The 17022-nt window shown below is 49.8% G+C and overlaps 1 protein-coding gene and 1 pseudogene across 1 annotated transcript in view; both read left to right on the top strand.

Moving 5' to 3' along the window:
• The window catches only part of LOC120403136 (integrin alpha-D-like), a 69748-nt gene extending 52861 nt beyond the window's left edge, over nucleotides 1-16887 (top strand). The window contains exons 28-30 of the mRNA XM_039533902.1: nucleotides 1947-2083; nucleotides 7031-7167; nucleotides 16824-16887. The gene's annotated coding sequence lies outside the window, so the exon portion shown is untranslated. The remainder of the gene's footprint in view (nucleotides 1-1946; nucleotides 2084-7030; nucleotides 7168-16823) is intronic.
• LOC120403128 overlaps nucleotides 10148-17022 on the top strand; it is a 93786-nt pseudogene continuing 86911 nt past the window's right edge.

Raw genomic sequence — 17022 nt, 5'->3', positions numbered from 1 at the left:
GTGGGGCAGCTGGCACTGGCCCCTGCCAGAGTCGGGCTCCTGGGCTAGATACAGTACCATAGGCGCCAACTTTCTCGGCGCTGGTGGGTGCTCGCGCCCGCCCCTGTCCCTGACCCAAATCCACCCCATCCCCTCCCCTGGCCCCGCCCCCAGTCCAACAGCATCCCCAAAGTCCCTCCCCTAACTCTACCCCCCCCCATTGGATCCCTCCCCAAATCCCTGCCCCGGCCCCGCCTCTTCCCCCAGCGCACCACGTTCCCTCTCCTCCCCCGTCCCTTCCTGCCCCAAGAATCAGCTGTGTCGCGGCACAAGTGCTGGGATGGAGGGGGAAGAAGCAGGATGCGGGGGCGCGCTCGCAGAGGAGGCGGAGGCGGAGATAAGCTGGAGCAGGGGGGTGGGGCAGGGCCACGGGGAGCTGCCGGTGGGTGCTCAGCACCCACCAAATTTTTTCCGTGGGTGCTCCAGCCCTGGAGTCAGCGCCTATGTGCAGTACGCAAGTCATGTCGGAATGCCCCAGAATGTTGCTCCAGCACTTCTTGGTTAGGAGCAGCCTTATGACACTTTTTATGGTTACCAGAAGTGTCCAGGTGAATCATTACCACCCACTCTCTGCAGGAGGGATCCCTGCCTCTCTACCCCATGGTGGGAGACTCCCCTCAGCTCTTTCCCTCTGCAGGCCAGCAGGTCTGGGTCCAAAGTGTGTGGAAAGGCGCAGACGCACAGTGAGAGATGACCGGTGCCCTAAAGAACTCAGTCTAAGTAGACACAGGAAGGCTCATTATCCGTAGTGGGGAAAACTGAGCCCCAGAGAGATTCAGTAACTTGTGTGATCTCATACAGGGAGTCTGTAGCACAGCCAGAAGCAGGACCTAGGTTCCTGAGTCCAGTTTAATTCCTGAACCACAAGCCCAGCCTGTCTCTGTAGTGGGCTCGCTGGTCTGTCCAATGTAATCGAGACACAAGCAACAGAAATAGGTGATGCCTTTTCTATAGGGTTCAGAGTGGTAGCCGTGTGAGTCTGTATCAGTAAAAAGAACAGGAGTACTTGTGGCACCTTAGAGACTAACAAATTTATTTGAGCATAAGTTTTTGTGGGCTACAGCCCACTTCATCAGATGCATGCAGTGGAAAATACAGTAGGAAGATATATATATACACAGAGGACATGTAAAAAAGGATGTTGCCATACTAACGATAATGAGAGTAATCAGATAAGAAAAGTGTGTGGTTGTCTCAGTGCGGGGGTGTATGAGTGAGTGTCTGTGTGGTTTTTGTGTGTCTGTCTGTCAGTAGAGCTTTGGATTGTGACTGTCCGTGTCTGGTTGTCTCAGTGTCACATTGTGTGTGTGTGTTTGGGTGACTTAGTATTGTTTTGTGTGTGCAATTTGTGTGTCTCAATATTGTCATGTGTCTGTCTCTGTCTCAGAGTAGTCTGTGTGTCTGTCTGTCTGTTTAGCTCTGTGTGTCTCTCACTGCAGTTGTGTGTCTAATTGTGTATCTGTCTATTTCAATGTAGTTGTGTGTCTGTCTGTCTCAGAGAAGGGGTGTTTGTCTCTCTGGTTGTGTGTCTATCTGTCTCAGGGTTGTTGTATGGGTGTCTGTCTAGTTGTGTGTGTTTGTCTCAGGATAAATGTGTTCACAGTATTTTCTCCAAGAATTGAAATTAGAGGGGTGTTTGAATTTACAAAGGGGGGAGGATGGAAAATGACTAAATTAGCAACATCACATGTAACTAGTTGACCACTGACGGGAGCGGAGAAGGGTCTAGGGGAGTTCAGGTGTACGTGGTTGGTCTTTGTTTTTTTGCCTGTCTCCATGCAGTTGCGTGTGTGTCTGAGAAGTTGGGTGTCTCAGTGTCCTTGACTTTTTCTTTTCTCCATTCTGCTCCCTCCCTATAACACCCTGAGTCCCCGCCTCCACCCCCATCAGTGTTTCTTTCTTTTCAGGTATCACATCTCTTGCCTCTGCACTCAGCCATCTCCTCTCCAGGCAGCGTCCTTGAATCTCTCACTCCCTGCTCTACACACACCCCTCACCCAGCACAGGATGGACCCCCTGCCTCTGCTCCTCTACCTGTGTGCAGGTAAGTGCCAGCCAGAGGGACTGGGAAATGCTGGACTCCTCCACATGGGTGCCCAGTGAGTACCCCTCTGGCAGGGGGATGGGAGCAGCTGGACAGTTGGAACTCCTGGGTCCTATCCCCGGCTGGCTCTGCGCGGGAGGGGAGGTGGGTCTGGTGCTTACAGCAGGGACCTCTGCATCAGGAGTCCTAGGTTCTGTCCCCAGATTTGGGAGGGGAATGGGGCTCTAGGGGCTTAGACAAGGGATAGGCGGGCTGATAATCAGGACTCCTGGGCTCAGTTCCCTCTGTATTCTATTCCCCCAGGCTCTCTGGGATGGGAGTGGGTCACAGGTGCGACTCCCCTTCTCTGTGGGACGTGTGTCCTCATTGTGAAGAGGGTGGGAAGGTCCAGCAGATGTGAAGTGGATGCAGTCTTTGCAACTCCGTAATCCTGCTGTAAAACCACAGCCGCTTCAACATCACATCTCTTTTGTCTGGGAGGCCTGGACCCATCAGGGAATGGAGGGAGGCCGACTTTGGGGTGGCTGAGAGTGATGGGGATGGGCTGGGAATGGGGGACAGACTGGAAGATGGGATCTGAAAAGGGATGAAGGGGGGAGGCCACCTCAGCTCCTCCCTCAACCTCAGCTCCTTCATCCACAGGAACCACAATTCTTCATCCAGCTCCACAATTCTGCACCCCGCTTTGCCCCATATTTGCTCCTCCTACAGCTCTGGGGGGTGGGTCTTTACTACCTCCCAGGCCTGGAGGGGGCCACGGTGTGCGTCAGGGATTCACTGTTACCACTGATGGGCTATTTGGTATTTCTTGTGTGACATGAGTTTCATGGGTCTCAGCTCTGGCTCCCAGGGCACAAGCTTACCAGGTGACCCTGCATTGACTGATAGACTCGGCAGAGAGACCGAGAACTGCCTGGGCCAAAGAGCTCCCAGTGAGATGCTGCGGCCAACCCTTGGATGCATAAAAAGGGTGAACTCGACTAGGAGCAGGGAGGTTATTTTACCTCTGTATTTGCCAGTGGTGCGAGTGCTGCTGGACTCCTGTGGCCAGTTCTGGTGCCCACAGTTGAAGAAGGAGGTTGATAAATTGGAGAGGGCTCAGAGAACAGCCATGGGAATGATCAAAGCATTAGAAAACCTACCCGATAGATTGAGCTCCTTGAATCTATCACTATGTAGATTAACAAAGCAATGGCCAAGGGGTGATGATCTCAGTCTATAAGTACCTGTGTGGGGAACAAATATTTAATAGTGGGCTCTTCAGTCTAGCAGAGGAAGGTCTAACATGTGCCAATGGCTGGAAGCTGAAGCTAGGCAAATTCAGACTGAAAATGAGGTGTAACATTTCTAACAGTGTCAGTAATTAACCACTGGAACAATTTACCAGGGGTCACGGTAGATTCCCCGTCACTGGCAATTTTACATCAAGACTGGATCTTTTTCTAAATGTTCCAGTCTAGTTCAAACAGAGATTACTTCAGAGAAGCTCTCTGGCTCCTGTTACACAGGAAGTCAGGCTAGATGAACACAGCAGTTCCTTCTGGCGTTCTAGTCTGTCATTCTGTGAAGGCTGATCTGCCCCTGTGACCCAACACAGGGTCCCTCTCCCCACATGAATCCAGGTCAGCAAGAGAGAAATCAAGGGCTTCATTCACCAGTGCTAAACGCACTCATTATATTTATTCTTCATGCAGGAATTTCTGCTCCTATGCAAATGAATGCATGGAATGATTTGTATAAAATGGCCATCCAGGGCTAGACACAAGGAAACTTGAATGAGCTGGTGGGGAGGGGCTGGGAGTCAGGACTCCTGGGTTCTATCCCCAGCTTTGGGAAGGGAGTGGGGTCTGGTGCTCAGTCTCAGAAAGGTTTTGAGCATAAGAACATAAGAACGGCCATACTGGGTCACACCAAAGGTCCATCCAGCCCTGTATCCTGTCTGCCGACAGTGGCCAATGCCAGATGCCCCAGAGGTAGTAAACCTAACAAGTAATGATCAAGTGATCTCTCTCCTGCCATCCATCTCCTCCCTCTCACAAACATACGCTAGGAACACCATTCCTTACCCATCCTGGATAATAGCCATTCATGGACTTAACATTAATGAATTTATACAGTTCTCTTTAAACCCTGTTATAGTCCTAGCCTTCACAACCTCCTCAGGCAAGGAGTTCCACAGGTTAACTGTGCGTTGAGTGAAGAACTTCCTTTTATTTGTTTTAAATCTGCTGCCGATTATTTTCATTTGGTGGCCCTAGTTTTTATATTATTGGAATAAGTAAATAACTTTTCCTTATTCACTTTCTCCACACCACTCATGATTTTATAGACCTCTATCATATCCTCCTTCAGCCTGGTCTACACCTAAGATACGCAACTTCAGCTATGAGAATAGCATAGCTGAAGTCGATGTATCTTAGTTCGACTTACCTCGCGTCCTCATGGTGCGGGATCGATTGCCGCGGCTCCCCCGTTGACTTTGCTTCTGCCTCTCACCGAGCTGGAGTTCAGCAGCCAACAGGAAAGCGATCGTGGATCGATTTATCATGTCTACTCTACACGTGATAAATCAATCACCGATAGATCAATCACTACCCGCTGATCCTGCGGGTAGTGTAGACATACCCTTAGTCTCCTCTTTTCCAAGCTGAAAAGTCCTAGCCTCTTTAATCTCTCCTCATATGGGACCCGTTCCAAACCCCTAATCATTTTAGTTGCCCTTTTCTGAACCTTTTCTAATGCCAGTATATCTTTTTGGAGATGAGGAGACCACATCTGTATGCAGTATTCAAGATGTGGGTGTACCATGGGTTTATATAAGGGCAGTAAGATATTCTCTGTCTTATTCTCTATCCCTTTTTGAATGATTCCTAACATCCTGTTTGCTTTTTTGACCGCCTCTGCACACTGCCTGGATGTCTTCAGAGAACTATCCACGATGACTCCAAGATCTCTTTCTTGATTAGTTGCAATGAACTTGCTGAGGCTAAAGCTAATGATGAGACTTTACGGAGGGTAATTAAGGCTATTACTGTTGGGTTGTCATAGAATCATAAAATATTAGGGTTGGAAGGGACCTCAGAAGGTCATCTAGTCCAATCGCCTGCTCAAAGCAGGACCTAATCCACAACTAAATCATCCCAGCCAGGGCTTTGTCAAGCCTGACCTTAAAAACCTCTAAGGAAGCAGATTCCACCACCACCCTAGGTAACCCATTCCAGTGCTTCACCATCCTCCTTGTGAAAAAGTTTTTCCTAATATCCAACCTAAACCTCCCCCACTGTAACTTGAGACCATTACTCCTTGTTCTATCATCTGGTACCACTGAGAACACTCTAGCTCCATCCTCTTTGGAACCCCGCTTCAGGTAGTTGAAAGCAGCTATCAAATCGCCCCTCATTTTTCTCTTCTGCAGACTAAACAATTCCAGTTCCCTCAGCCTGTCCTCATAAGTCTTGTGCTCCAGCCCCCTAATAATTTCTGCTGCCCTCCGCTGGACTCTTTCCAATTTTTCCACATCCTCATCCAGCACTTCTTGGTTAGGAGCAGCCTTATGACACTTTTTATGGTTACCAGAAGTGTCCAGGTGAATCATTACCACCCACTCTCTGCAGGAGGGATCCCTGCCTCTCTACCCCATGGTGGGAGACTCCCCTCAGCTCTTTCCCTCTGCAGGCCAGCAGGTCTGGGTCCAAAGTGTGTGTGGCTGCAGACGCACAGTGAGAGATGACCGGTGCCCTAAAGAACTCAGTCTAAGTAGACACAGGAAGGCTCATTATCCGTAGTGGGGAAAACTGAGCCCCAGAGAGATTCAGTAACTTGTGTGATCTCATACAGGGAGTCTGTAGCACAGCCAGAAGCAGGACCTAGGTTCCTGAGTCCAGTTTAATTCCTGAACCACAAGCCCAGCCTGTCTCTGTAGTGGGCTCGCTGGTCTGTCCAATGTAATCGAGACACAAGCAACAGAAATAGGTGATGCCTTTTCTATAGGGTTCAGAGTGGTAGCCGTGTGAGTCTGTATCAGTAAAAAGAACAGGAGTACTTGTGGCACCTTAGAGACTAACAAATTTATTTGAGCATAAGTTTTTGTGGGCTACAGCCCACTTCATCAGATGCATGCAGTGGAAAATACAGTAGGAAGATATATATATACACAGAGGACATGTAAAAAAGGATGTTGCCATACTAACGATAATGAGAGTAATCAGATAAGAAAAGTGTGTGGTTGTCTCAGTGCGGGGGTGTATGAGTGAGTGTCTGTGTGGTTTTTGTGTGTCTGTCTGTCAGTAGAGCTTTGGATTGTGACTGTCCGTGTCTGGTTGTCTCAGTGTCACATTGTGTGTGTGTGTTTGGGTGACTTAGTATTGTTTTGTGTGTGCAATTTGTGTGTCTCAATATTGTCATGTGTCTGTCTCTGTCTCAGAGTAGTCTGTGTGTCTGTCTGTCTGTTTAGCTCTGTGTGTCTCTCACTGCAGTTGTGTGTCTAATTGTGTATCTGTCTATTTCAATGTAGTTGTGTGTCTGTCTGTCTCAGAGAAGGGGTGTTTGTCTCTCTGGTTGTGTGTCTATCTGTCTCAGGGTTGTTGTATGGGTGTCTGTCTAGTTGTGTGTGTTTGTCTCAGGATAAATGTGTTCACAGTATTTTCTCCAAGAATTGAAATTAGAGGGGTGTTTGAATTTACAAAGGGGGGAGGATGGAAAATGACTAAATTAGCAACATCACATGTAACTAGTTGACCACTGACGGGAGCGGAGAAGGGTATAGGGGAGTTCAGGGTGTACGTGGTTGGTCTTTTTTGTTTTTTTGCCTGTCTCCATGCAGTTGCGTGTGTGTCTGAGAAGTTGGGTGTCTCAGTGTCCTTGACTTTTTCTTTTCTCCATTCTGCTCCCTCCCTATAACACCCTGAGTCCCCGCCTCCACCCCCATCAGTGTTTCTTTCTTTTCAGGTATCACATCTCTTGCCTCTGCACTCAGCCATCTCCTCTCCAGGCAGCGTCCTTGAATCTCTCACTCCCTGCTCTACACACACCCCTCACCCAGCACAGGATGGACCCCCTGCCTCTGCTCCTCTACCTGTGTGCAGGTAAGTGCCAGCCAGAGGGACTGGGAAATGCTGGACTCCTCCACATGGGTGCCCAGTGAGTACCCCTCTGGCAGGGGGATGGGAGCAGCTGGACAGTTGGAACTCCTGGGTCCTATCCCCGGCTGGCTCTGCGCGGGAGGGGAGGTGGGTCTGGTGCTTACAGCAGGGACCTCTGCATCAGGAGTCCTAGGTTCTGTCCCCAGATTTGGGAGGGGAATGGGGCTCTAGGGGCTTAGACAAGGGATAGGCGGGCTGATAATCAGGACTCCTGGGCTCAGTTCCCTCTGTATTCTATTCCCCCAGGCTCTCTGGGATGGGAGTGGGTCACAGGTGCGACTCCCCTTCTCTGTGGGACGTGTGTCCTCATTGTGAAGAGGGTGGGAAGGTCCAGCAGATGTGAAGTGGATGCAGTCTTTGCAACTCCGTAATCCTGCTGTAAAACCACAGCCGCTTCAACATCACATCTCTTTTGTCTGGGAGGCCTGGACCCATCAGGGAATGGAGGGAGGCCGACTTTGGGGTGGCTGAGAGTGATGGGGATGGGCTGGGAATGGGGGACAGACTGGAAGATGGGATCTGAAAAGGGATGAAGGGGGAGGCCACCTCAGCTCCTCCTCAACCTCAGCTCCTTCATCCACAGGAACCACAATTCTTCATCCAGCTCCACAATTCTGCACCCGCTTTGCCCCATATTTGCTCCTCCTACAGCTCTGGGGGTGGGTCTTTACTACCTCCCAGGCCTGGAGGGGGCCACGGTGTGCGTCAGGGATTCACTGTTACCACTGATGGGCTATTTGGTATTTCTTGTGTGACATGAGTTTCATGGGTCTCAGCTCTGGCTCCCAGGGCACAAGCTTACCAGGTGACCCTGCATTGACTGATAGACTCGGCAGAGAGACCGAGAACTGCCTGGGCCAAAGAGCTCCCAGTGAGATGCTGCGGCCAACCCTTGGATGCATAAAAAGGGTGAACTCGACTAGGAGCAGGGAGGTTATTTTACCTCTGTATTTGCCAGTGGTGCGAGTGCTGCTGGACTCCTGTGGCCAGTTCTGGTGCCCACAGTTGAAGAAGGAGGTTGATAAATTGGAGAGGGCTCAGAGAACAGCCATGGGAATGATCAAAGCATTAGAAAACCTACCCGATAGATTGAGCTCCTTGAATCTATCACTATGTAGATTAACAAAGCAATGGCCAAGGGGTGATGATCTCAGTCTATAAGTACCTGTGTGGGGAACAAATATTTAATAGTGGGCTCTTCAGTCTAGCAGAGGAAGGTCTAACATGTGCCAATGGCTGGAAGCTGAAGCTAGGCAAATTCAGACTGAAAATGAGGTGTAACATTTCTAACAGTGTCAGTAATTAACCACTGGAACAATTTACCAGGGGTCACGGTAGATTCCCCGTCACTGGCAATTTTACATCAAGACTGGATCTTTTTCTAAATGTTCCAGTCTAGTTCAAACAGAGATTACTTCAGAGAAGCTCTCTGGCTCCTGTTACACAGGAAGTCAGGCTAGATGAACACAGCAGTTCCTTCTGGCGTTCTAGTCTGTCATTCTGTGAAGGCTGATCTGCCCCTGTGACCCAACACAGGGTCCCTCTCCCCACATGAATCCAGGTCAGCAAGAGAGAAATCAAGGGCTTCATTCACCAGTGCTAAACGCACTCATTATATTTATTCTTCATGCAGGAATTTCTGCTCCTATGCAAATGAATGCATGGAATGATTTGTATAAAATGGCCATCCAGGGCTAGACACAAGGGAAACTTGAATGAGCTGGTGGGGAGGGGCTGGGAGTCAGGACTCCTGGGTTCTATCCCCAGCTTTGGGAAGGGAGTGGGGTCTGGTGCTCAGTCTCAGAAAGGTTTTGAGCATAAGAACATAAGAACGGCCATACTGGGTCACACCAAAGGTCCATCCAGCCCTGTATCCTGTCTGCCGACAGTGGCCAATGCCAGATGCCCCAGAGGTAGTAAACCTAACAAGTAATGATCAAGTGATCTCTCTCCTGCCATCCATCTCCACCCTCTCACAAACAGAGGCTAGGAACACCATTCCTTACCCATCCTGGCTAATAGCCATTCATGGACTTAACCTTCATGAATTTATCCAGTTCTCTTTTAAACCCTGTTATAGTCCTAGCCTTCACAACCTCCTCAGGCAAGGAGTTCCACAGGTTAACTGTGCGTTGAGTGAAGAACTTCCTTTTATTTGTTTTAAATCTGCTGCCGATTATTTTCATTTGGTGGCCCCTAGTTTTTATATTATTGGAATAAGTAAATAACTTTTCCTTATTCACTTTCTCCACACCACTCATGATTTTATAGACCTCTATCATATCCTCCTTCAGCCTGGTCTACACCTAAGATACGCAACTTCAGCTATGAGAATAGCATAGCTGAAGTCGATGTATCTTAGTTCGACTTACCTCGCGTCCTCATGGTGCGGGATCGATTGCCGCGGCTCCCCCGTTGACTTTGCTTCTGCCTCTCACCGAGCTGGAGTTCAGCAGCCAACAGGAAAGCGATCGTGGATCGATTTATCATGTCTACTCTACACGTGATAAATCAATCACCGATAGATCAATCACTACCCGCTGATCCTGCGGGTAGTGTAGACATACCCTTAGTCTCCTCTTTTCCAAGCTGAAAAGTCCTAGCCTCTTTAATCTCTCCTCATATGGGACCCGTTCCAAACCCCTAATCATTTTAGTTGCCCTTTTCTGAACCTTTTCTAATGCCAGTATATCTTTTTGGAGATGAGGAGACCACATCTGTATGCAGTATTCAAGATGTGGGTGTACCATGGGTTTATATAAGGGCAGTAAGATATTCTCTGTCTTATTCTCTATCCCTTTTTGAATGATTCCTAACATCCTGTTTGCTTTTTTGACCGCCTCTGCACACTGCCTGGATGTCTTCAGAGAACTATCCACGATGACTCCAAGATCTCTTTCTTGATTAGTTGCAATGAACTTGCTGAGGCTAAAGCTAATGATGAGACTTTACGGAGGGTAATTAAGGCTATTACTGTTGGGTTGTCATAGAATCATAAAATATTAGGGTTGGAAGGGACCTCAGAAGGTCATCTAGTCCAATCGCCTGCTCAAAGCAGGACCTAATCCACAACTAAATCATCCCAGCCAGGGCTTTGTCAAGCCTGACCTTAAAAACCTCTAAGGAAGCAGATTCCACCACCACCCTAGGTAACCCATTCCAGTGCTTCACCATCCTCCTTGTGAAAAAGTTTTTCCTAATATCCAACCTAAACCTCCCCCACTGTAACTTGAGACCATTACTCCTTGTTCTATCATCTGGTACCACTGAGAACACTCTAGCTCCATCCTCTTTGGAACCCCGCTTCAGGTAGTTGAAAGCAGCTATCAAATCGCCCCTCATTTTTCTCTTCTGCAGACTAAACAATTCCAGTTCCCTCAGCCTGTCCTCATAAGTCTTGTGCTCCAGCCCCCTAATAATTTCTGCTGCCCTCTGCTGAACTCTTTCCAATTTTTCCACATCCTCATTGTAGTGTTGGGCGCAAAACTGGGCACAGTACTCCAGATGAGGCCTCACCAATGCTGAATAGAGGGGAATGATCACGTCCCTCAATCTGCTGGCAATGCTCCTACTTATATAGCCCAAAATGCCATTAGCCTTCTCGGCAACAAGGGCACACTGTTGACTCATATCCAGCTTCTCTTCCACCATAACCGCTAGGCAGGGCCAGCGCTTCCATTAGGTGACCCTAGGCGGTCGCCTAGGGTGCCAGGATTCGGGGCGGCAGCAGTGCGCTCCCACGGGCGCACGGAGCTTCCAGTTCCGCTCCGTCACGCCGCTGAAGAAAGACCTTCTGCTGATGTGCCACGGAAAACAGCAGCAGGCAATTGAGCAGCTCAATGACTGCCGCTGTAGCCTGCGCAATTTCAGCGGAGGGTCCTTCTTCGGCGGTGCGATGGGAGTGGAACAGGAAGCTCCTGCGCGCCCCATGGGGAGCACACAAAATGCCATCCCCCGAATTCTGCCTAGCTTTTCTAAATAGTCCTGAACCACTTCTTTCTCCACAGAGGGATGGTCACCTCCTCCCCATACTGTGATGCCCAGTGCAGCAGTCTGGGAACTGATCTTGTTCATGAAGACAGAGGCGAAAAAACATTGAGTACATTAGCTTTTTCCACACCCTCTGTCACTGGGTTACCTCCCCAATTCAGTAAGGGGCCCACACTTTCCTGACCTTCTTGTTGTTAACATACCTGTAGAAACCCTTCTTGTTACTCTTAACATCCCTTGCTAGCTGCAACTCCAAGTGTGATTTGGCCTTCCTGATTTCACTCCTGCATGCCTGAGCAATATTTGTATACTCCTCCCTGGTCATTTGTCCAAGCTTCCATTTCTTGTAAGCTGCTTTTTTGTGTTTAAGATCAGCAAGGATTTCACTGTTAAGCCAAGCTGGTCGCCTGCCCTATTTACACATTGGAATGGTTTGTTCCTGCAACCTCAACAAGGATTCTTTAAAATACAGCCAGTTCTCCTGGACTCCTTTCCCCCTCATGTTATTCTCCCAGGAGATCCTGCTCATCAGTTCCCCAAGGGAGTCAAAGTCTGCTTTTCTGAAGTCCAGCGTCTGTATTCTGCTGCTCTCCTTTCTTCCTTGTGTCAGGATCCTGAACTTGACCATCTCATGATCACTGCCTCCCAGGTTCCCATCCACTTTTGCTTCCCCTATTCATTCTTCCCTGTTTGTGAGCAACAGGTCGAGAACAGCTCTGCTTGGTTGGTTCCTTCAGCACTTACACCAGGAAATTGTCCCCTACAGTTTCCATAAACTTCCTGGATTGTCTGTGCACTGCTGTATTGCTCTCCCAGCAGATATCGGGGTGATTAAAGTCACCCATGAGAACCAGGGCCTGTGATCTAGCAACTTCTGTTAGTTACCTGAAGAAAGCCTCGTCACCTCATCCCCCTGGTCTGGTGGTCTATAGCAGATTCCCATCACATCATCACCTTTGTTGCTCACACTTCTAAACTTAATCCAGAGACTCTCAGGTTTTTCTGTAGTTTCATACCAGAGCTCTGAGCAGTCATACTGCTCTCTTACATACAATGCAACTCCCTGACCTTCTATGCCCTGCCTGTTCTTCCTGAACAGTTTATATCCATCCATGACAGTGCTCCAGTCATGTGAGTTATCCCACCAAGTCTCTGTTATTCCAATCACACCATAGTTCCTTGACTGTATCAGGACTTCCAGTTCTCCCTACTTGTTTCCCAGGCTTCTTGCATTTGTGTATAGGCACTTATGATAACTTGCTGATTGTCCTACTTTCTCAGTATGAGGCAGGAGTCCTCCCCTCATGCGATCTCCTGCTCGTGCCTCCTCCTGGTATCCCACTTCCCCACTTGCCTCAGGGCTTTGGTCTCCTTCCTCCGGTGAACCTAGTTTAAAGCCCTCCTCACTAGGTTAGCCAGCCTGCTTGCGAAGATGCTTTTCCCTCTCTTTGTTAGGTGGAGCCTGTCTCTGCCTAGCAATGGTCAGGACATACCAGATCAACTCCATATTTTCAGTTCCAAGCAGAACTGTCTGTTAGTGATGGTGTATTGTTTAGAGGAAATAAAATAGTGGCGCCGAAGTTGTTACAAACTGACATGCTCACAGGGGGACATGAAGGGCGCTTGGACCTGGAAAAATGTCAGTGCAGAGCAGGGGCGGCTCTAGACCCCAGCGCCAAGCAGGCGCGGGGCGGCTCCTTTCCCGGGGCGGCATTTGGCTCCAGTGGACCTGCCGCAGGCATGTGCGCAGGTCCACCGGAGCTTGGGACGAGCGGACCTGCCGCAGGCATGACTGCGCGGGTCTCTTCCGCGGCTCCGGTTGAGCTCCCGCAGGCATGTGCCTGCGGCAGGTCCACCGGAGCCGCGGAACCACGGCACCCGCCGCAGTCATGCCGGTGGGAGCTCAACCGGAGCCGCGGGAAGAGGGGACCCGCCGCGGGACCGGGGAAGGGTGGCGCAGTGCACCGCGCTGCTTGGGGCAGCCTACTTTCTAGAGCCGCCCCTGGTGCAGAGCCAGGGAGAGACTGTACTGGCCACAAATGAGCAATGAGTTAACAAAATTGTTAAAATGTGTGAAACAGGCCCCCAGTGCCAACCTGAACAGCGTAAAAGAGACTATGTTAGTCAGCAATGAACAGTTAAGGGCATGATCTAAAGTTGGTTTGAATCTATTTGCATACACAGGTGAGGGCTCTGTTTTTACACTGGATTATAATTCTCATTCTCTGGAAGTTGTTTTATTTGAAAATACCACACCAAAAACGTGGTATAATGCACATGAAATATTTTGCAGACATGGAATCCCTGAAGTTATTTGCCCAGGGCTGAGATGCAGCCACCTATGGGATGGGGCCTGGGGGCTGTTTGTACAGGGATTCCCTCACCCGGCACTGAGATGTGGCCACTTGTTGGGTGTCTCAGGGAAGGGATGGGGGGAGGTGTGACTCTGCCTCTCCATGGAGCATGTGGGCTTGGTAAGATGTGGGCTGGGGCTGCAGTTCATGGGCAGGAAGTGGACATGGTTGGCACGGCCCTGCTGTAAAGCCACCACAGCTTCTTCCTGATTCAAAATCACATCTCCACTGTCTGTGAAGCTGGGACCTCTCAGGGCACGGGGGGAGGTCACACGTTGTGGTGGCTGAGAATGACGATGACAGATTTGAGTCTGGGACTGGGGAGTCTGAGGCACATTGGGAGACGGGTCCTAAAAAGGGATGAAGGAAAGATCGGGGGAGCCTGCCCCTGCCCTCTCAGCACCCCCTTTGTCCAGCCAGCCCCACAATTTTCCAACCTCACCCTCCAGCCCCACAATTCTACACCCCCCTTGCCCCACACCTGCTCCTCCTGCAAATCTGGAGGGTCTTTACCTCCTCCCAGCCTGGAGGGGGCTGCTCCAAGGGGACTCTCCATCCCAGGTCTGGGCTTGCAGGGATGGAGAGAGGAGAAGGGCTGAGGGAGAGGAGAGCAGAGCCACCCTGAGAGGTTATTACACTCCCTACTGCTCTCCCACAATTCCTCTCAGCCCTGCTTGCCTCCTGCGGCGGCCCTGATTGGCTACCCTTCCCCAGGAGGTTAAAGATCAGCCAATTAGAGAGGGGTTTCCCCACTCACCCACTTCTCCCAGCCACTCCCACGGGCAGAGGTGGGGAGTTAGTTAGCTACCCAATGCATTAGGGATTCAGTGTTGCCATCCACTGCCTGTTTCTTGTGTGACATGAGTTTAGGGAATCTCAAGCAGGAATCGCGAGGTTACAGTTGAACCTCAGAGTTATGAACTGACCAGTTAACTACACACCTCATTGAAACCAGAAGTATGCACCCAGGCTGCAGCAGAGACCGAAAGAAAAAAAAAAGCAACTATTGTACAGTGCTGTGTTAAAAGTAAACTACTAAAAATATAAAGGGGAAGCTGCATTTTTCTTCTGCGTCGTAACAGACCCAGGCCAGTGGGGTACAGGAGTCTGGCAGAGGGCAAATATACTGGTCACTGGATGAGTAGTTTTCTGTTCCCTGAGTGACCAGAGCAGGAGCTGCACTAGAGCAATCAGGAACCTGCTTGAACCAATTAAGACAGGCAGGTTAAGTAAGACACCTGGAGCCAATTAAGAACATACTAGAATCAGTTATGGCAGGCAGGCCTCCCCTCAGTTAGTGAAAGGCACGCAAGGAGCAGGGAGTGCTGTGCTGTGCTGTGCTGTGCTGTGCTGCTGGAGGACTGAGGAGTACAAGCGTGATCAGGCTTCAGGAGGAAGATCCTGAGGTGAGGATAAAGAAGGTGCTGGAGGGAAGCCATGGGGAAGTAGCCCAGGGAGTTGTCGTTGTCACTCAGCTGATACAGGAGACGTTGTAGACAGCTGCTATCCACAGGGCCCTGGGCTGGAACCTGGTGTAGAGGGTGGGTCCGGGTTCCCCACATCCTCCCAACTCCCTATCTGACACAAGAAAAGTTGACCTGATCTGTGAGACACACCAGAGGGGAAGGTCTAATTTGGAAAGTGATCTGGCCTGTCCCCAACCCACTAGGTGGGACAGAGACTGAGGAGATTGTTCTCCATTTCCCCCATGCTGGCCAGTGCTGAGGTTAGCTGAGTGAACGGCAGGTTTGAGCCTCTAGCAGAAGTGGCCAAACTGAGGGCTGCCATAAACCTATGAGGCAAGCAAATCCGCTAAAAGCACAGGACCCACCAAGGCAGAGGAGGAACTTTGTCACAATAGTAAAGTTTCAAAGCTGGATTATGTCAATGTTCAGTTTTAAATGTTTGAAAGAACAACCATCATGTTTTGTTTGAGATATTTAACATTTCAGAGTTACGAACAACCTCCATTCCCGGGTGTTCATAACTCTGAGGTTCTATTGCATTTTACCTCTGTATTTGGCCCTGGTGCGACCCCTGCTGCAATAGTGAGTCCAGTTCTGGTGCCCACAATTCACGAAGGATGTTGATAAATTGGAGAGGGTCAGAGAAGAGCCATGAGACGAATGAAAGGATTGGAAAACCTGCCTCATAGTGATAGACTCAAGGAGCTCAGTCTAATTAAGGGAAAGGTTAAGGGTGACTTGACCCCAGTCTGTGAGTACTTATGAGGAGAACAAATATTTAATATTGGTCTCTTCAATCTAGCAGATAAAGGGTTAACATGATCCAATGGCTGAAAGTTGATGATAGACAAACAAAGGCCATGTCTACACTAGGGAGCGTACAGCGGCACAGCTTTACCGATGCAGCTGCACCAATGTAAGATCAGTCGTGTAGCTACTCTATGCTGACAGGAAAGAGTTCTCCAGGCAACGTAATTAAACAACCTCAATGAGTGGTGGTAGCTCTGTCAGTGGAAGAAGCTCTTCTGCCGCCATCGCGTTCTGCACACTACCACTCATGCCAGCAAAACTTATGTCACTCAGGGGGGTGGTTTTTTCACACCCCTGAATGACATAAGTTTTTCTGTCATAAGCGGTAGTGCAGACATGGCCTGTGACTGCAAATAAAGCCGACATTTTTAACAGGAAGCGTAATTCACCATTGGCACAGTTTGCCAAGAGCTGTGGTGGATTCTCCATCACTGGAATTTTTAAATCGTGATTGGACGTTTTTCTGAAAGCGCTGCCATAGTTCAATGAGGAATTAATGCAGGGAAGTTCTCTGGCCTGTGTTATCCGGGAGGTATCACAATGGTCCCTTCTGGCCTTGGAATCTATCAGTCTATGAAGTCTGATCTGCCCCTTCTACCCCTACAGGAAGTGCACCCGCTACGGATCAGCATCAGGAAAGCTGATGGAGATAAATCTAGCGATTTGTTCACCAGCGCTAGCTCCACTCATGATATTTATTTTTAAGTGGGAGTGTCTGGTGCTATGCAAATGAATATGGGGAATGATTTGCATAATATAACCCTTGAGGGCTAGACAGCAGGGAGCAGGTGGTGAGGAGCTGGTAGGCAGGACACCTGGGTTCTATCCCTGGCTTTGGGAGAGGAGTGGGATTTGGTGGGTTAGAGTGGGGATGGAGGTGGAATTCAGTCATGTAGCCAGAAGGAGCCGGCCCTCAGCCCCAACCACTGGCCCGTTCTCCATAGGGGAAGCGCTAACTGGTGACTGTTTAACCCTGCAGTGCTGGCACCAAGCCGTGGATTCAGCGTGGATGTGGAGGGACCCATCACCTTCCAGGATGCCGCAGCGGGTTTGGGCAGAGCGTGGTGCAGTTCCGGAGTGCCAGCGCTGGGGGTAAGGCCAAACGTGGGCTCAGGGGCCCACATGACTCGTGACCAATGCTGAGGGGCTTGTCTGGCTGGGCTGCCCCTCGTAGGACC

Source organism: Mauremys reevesii, linkage group 4 (assembly GCF_016161935.1).
Source record: "Mauremys reevesii isolate NIE-2019 linkage group 4, ASM1616193v1, whole genome shotgun sequence".
Lineage (NCBI taxonomy): Eukaryota > Metazoa > Chordata > Testudines > Geoemydidae > Mauremys > Mauremys reevesii.
Note: the sequence above shows the minus strand (reverse complement) of the source record. Positions and strands in the feature narration are given on the sequence as shown.